A 4,757-nucleotide genomic window follows, 5' to 3' on the forward strand; every position below is an offset into this window, starting at 1 on the left:
ACGTTCGTTGTTCGTTTGCAGTCCTATGTGTGTTTATATTTTAGAAAACTTTTGAAATTGAAATATATAAAAATATCTTTTTGAGTAAGTTACTTGTAATTTTAAAAATTGAAATATTCTTTTTTTTTATAAAAAAAATAGGAAAAATATTTATCCATACATACGTTGTTTTTTTTTTTAAATGAAAATAAGGGACTTTCCTATACATGATCATCAAATCACCCTAAGCTTTTGAAACAACTTGCTTCCTTTGGATCTTTTTTTCAAATTAAACTTTTTAGAAAGTTTGTGCTGGATGGGTCCTATAAGCAATAAAAGACTCGATTGCTACAAAATATTATACAATTTCATAATTGTTAAGTATTATAGATATGTGTCGGGATTTAGGACGTGTTCGGCAAAATTAATTGGTAGCGGGTAGCTTGTAGCGTTTTGTTAAACGTTACATTAACTAACATTTGGATTTGAAGCGTTTTGTTTCAACTAAACGTTAGAAGCTTGTGGTGCCGCACAAGACTTCTGTTCAAAACGGAGCGTTTTGTTAAACGCTAGAAGTTAGAAGCTTCCAAACGCTCCGTGCCAAATATGCTCTTAGAATGTTGAAACAATTCGAGTGTGCAACATGGTAGGGTGGCCAGCCGTGTGACCAGTCATGGAGCCAGACCGAAAATCAATTAACTGCGGTCCATCATATAATTAATACAATAAAAATATTGATAACTTTGGAAAATATTTTTCTTTCGATCATGCAAATTATACAATGGTTTAATAAAGAAATTTGATTACACAATTTACCCAATATGTCTTCGTTTCAGAACTAATAAAAATAATAAATTTGTTGGTTGTTTCCACTTTCCATTATCAAAAAAGTCTAACATGCTGATTGTTTCATTTCGGAAATTGTTAAACTTAAAGTAAATTTGTTTATAGTCTATAAAAACAGTTTACAAAATATAAACTAAATATATTTACAGATTATTAAACATAAGTTTACACAACACAAACTGATAAAATAAACAAAGGACCAATTGCTAACATAAAAGTCAAAACTAATAAAAACTATCAAATTATTAATAAAACCAAGTAAAAACACAATCACTACCAAATTATTAACTAATAAACTTTCATGATTCTTTCTTTTTATTTAGTAGGGATCCAATTCCATTTCATGAGTTGGTTTTGAATCTTTCTTGCAAAAGCAAATACGTAGCACAGAAGAGACAAGATATGGTTGTGATGAAACTCATGAAAGTTTAAAATGAGTGAAGTGGGTGCCTAGTAATATCAATAAGGGATTATTGACATACATATATATATATATATATATATATATATGGCACAACCATACACACTAGCTCCCCCACTTCGTGTAACATGAACATGAATGGCTTAAATAGAATACTGTAGACATCATATCATAAGCTTGACAATATCCCGGCTGTAGTCATTAGTCATCTGGCCAGATGGTGAAGTAAGTCTGTAGAAAACTAGTGATTAGAATAGCAGTAGCGACCAATAAAGCCATTGTCTTCCATGGACTGCTAAAGTAGATGTTAATCAACTCCGCCGCCCACGTACGTCTTATACTTGTTATTACAGTGCTTCTCAATTCCTCGTCGGAGCTGGTTAAACATGTGAACATTAACCGCGGGTGCATCAATCTCATCGTACACCTTCACCACATCTTCATCTCGACCAAGACTATGAAGCAGTATGTTGTTGTCTCGTAACTCCTTCACGTCATCAGGCCGAATAACCAACGATTTCATTACACGAATATAAGTTGAAACTCGAAAGTCATTAGGATTATGTGGGCACATCTCGTAAGCGATCATGTTCAAGTAAATAGCTTTTGAATTCGAGTACACCGCTCGACTAACAAGCTCAAGCTCACCATAACAATAATGTGAGCGAAACTTGATGTCTCCATTTGAAGACTCGTCATCGACGTTAGTACATTTCAAGAAAATCCCTTTAGCTTTGAGTTCTGTTACTGATGCAAAAGATCGATTTCGTTTTACATAATTCCATTTTTCATTAGTATCAATGTCTAAGTTTTCTCTCCAATGCCACATGCTCGAATTACTCGATTGAACATGAGCAAAACAAGAGGAAAGCGAGATGAAATAGGACCTGTAAAGCTCGAGAAGATGAAGAGGTTGCTTCTTTTCAAGCACATTTTCTTCCTTACCGATGATTTCACCATAGTTCAAGTAGTTAAAAAACCTATTTAAGATCCTTTCGCCTCTATCTTCTGGGAATCGCAAATCCAACAAAACTTGGAGTACTATAAATGGGATTTGGTTCTCGAGCAACAAAATATCACGAGATATATGCGCAAAGCCCAATGCGCCTAAATACTCGTTATTTAGCATCAACATAGTGTTCTGGCTAGCAACACATTCTATAAAGAACAAAATGAAGCAACCATCAAGCAACATCATGCGATTAAACTGCTCGTCATTGTATTCATCTGTAGAACCATGGATATAACACTTTCTAGCATCGTGTATCACCTCGAACACCTTGTTGTATAAGTATAACGAATCCATGGAATTATTTTGAGTTCCACAGCTCAAACGATATTCCTCGAGAGTTACGAGCTTGTATTCGTTGGCTGCGGAGAGGTCGTCTCGGTTATGGTGGTAAGGGCCAAGTGAAACCACTGCTGGCTCATAACAATGGCGGTTTCTTTCACCTTTTTCACCTTTTAAGAGCAATGGATGTACTTTCTGCATTTGTCGTTTGCGTTCTGAATGTTGGGCACTAGTGTCATTGTCTTCGAAGCAGCCTTCCCACTCCCGGGCAACGTCGTGGATGTTAATTTAGTCGACTGGTTCCTGTTGATTACCCCGCGGTATTTCAACTCTTACATCTTCACTTCCGTACATCTCCATCTCATTTGATTTTTTTCTTTTCAAAGAATACCCGTTTTTCAACAAATAAGATACTTGTTTATCAAATAAAAATCAACTATATATCAGCCATACTAAAAAAAAGATTTATTAACATAATTCATTGTTTGATTATCAAATTAAAATATAAGCTTTAAACTTTGATTTTGAAAGTAGACTTTCTAAAAACTTAACTAAATTATAGTAAAATCAATTGTCTTTAAATTTCTGATTTTTAGTCTCATGTTTTTATGTTTATTTTTTATCTTTTTGTATTTGTATTGTAGCTCTTTGTTTGTTTTAATAAAATTTTGCCAGCCATACGTAAAAAGAACCTAATCAATAACCTGATTAAGGTAACATAATTCATTATTTGATATGGATTGACTGATTAGCTATTTATAAAAAAATGTATTAACAATTTAACAAACTAATTTAAATTAACCATGCAAGCACATACATTTAATTTGTTTTTTTTCTTTCTTATGTCAGGGGTTAGCTAGATTAGAATTTCATTCTATATATGATAATTTTTTTTGAAGTTGTATAATATATGCATTATTATGTCTACAATGTAAGATGTGTTGTGTCGTTTAATAGTTATATATCTGCTGTCATGCCTAACTATTGTAGGGGTTCAAACATGAAGGTTTTTCTTATGATATGCGGTTAGCGGTTTTTAGTTATCTTGGGTTTTTGTGGGTTTCTTATTAGTTGCGGATCCAAAACCAGGAGTGATCCATTTTCCTAGATTGTTAGTCTATCTTTTTTCTTGCATGGTAATACATTCTCTGGATTTAAATATATTGAGTTATTTTTCCTGTGTATAATATACATATATTATGCGGGGGAAATGTTATATGGAAAATAAAGAATTAGGCCAACACATGTTAGAACCAATAAAAGCATGACAACACATCATTTTGGAATAACTACATAAATAACTTCCATAGTACATTGCTTATGAATAAAGAAATAGACACATGTCACTTGATCATTGGTTCCAGCATATGTTGCCCTAATTAATCATTTTCCATTGAACCTAAACCTATTATTCGGTTAGCGGTTTTTTACCGTTTCAAAAAAAAAAAAAAAAAAACTATGACTTCCTACAATAATAATACTTCCATGAATTTATCTATATGCATACTACGTACTATCCCAGTGCATATGACACGATCGTAGATTAGGGCATTGTTTCCTAGGCGATAATCGACTCCATCAAAACCTTATACAAGTATAACATAAAGTTTTCTCCACTTAATAATAAACACACATGGAGATACATAAATAAATAAAAAGAGAGTGAAAGAAAGAAAGAAATGGAGATACATAAATAAATACAAAGAAAGTGAAAGAAAGAAAGAGAGGAAGAAAGAGAAAAAGCATACCAATACCTTTGTTTTTCTGTTGAAAGCATGACCTGATGACCTAATTTGCTTCTTTGAAACGAGAGCGAGTCATATAGAAAAACCTTCAGATGCTTAATATATTAATAGCCAAAGTGGAGCTTGCAACAAAAGTGGAGTCATGAAAAAGTCTATATATATATATATATATATATATATATATATATATATATATATATATATATATATATATATATATATATATATATATATATATATATATATATAAGGTGAGATCCGTTGAGAACTCATAGTTTTCCAAAAAACCGAGAATTAAAAGTGGAGCGTTAGATCAAAGTTAACTAATTAAGAGCATAATCGTCATCAAACCAATCTCATTTACTGTTTGATTTTTTATGTTATTGGAAATATTAATAAAAATATCTAAATATTAAAATAACAAATCAAATTTTTGGATTTAAAAAAAAGTTCAAAATTTTTAGAAAATAAGATT

General features: G+C 31.8%; 1 pseudogene across 1 annotated transcript; it reads right to left on the bottom strand.

The window, feature by feature from the left end:
• Window positions 1-910: 910 nt before the first annotated feature.
• LOC145054584 (UPF0481 protein At3g47200-like) lies at window positions 911-4,410 on the bottom strand (annotated as a pseudogene). The gene is made up of 2 exons (XR_013684848.1): window positions 4,292-4,410; window positions 911-2,913 (listed from the first exon to the last, which is right to left on the bottom strand). The product of XR_013684848.1 is annotated as a UPF0481 protein At3g47200-like (transcript).
• Window positions 4,411-4,757: the final 347 nt, after the last annotated feature.

Source organism: Lactuca serriola, chromosome 5 (genome assembly GCF_051521515.1).
Source record: "Lactuca serriola cultivar US96UC23 chromosome 5, Lser_US96UC23_V15, whole genome shotgun sequence".
NCBI lineage: Eukaryota > Viridiplantae > Streptophyta > Magnoliopsida > Asterales > Asteraceae > Lactuca > Lactuca serriola.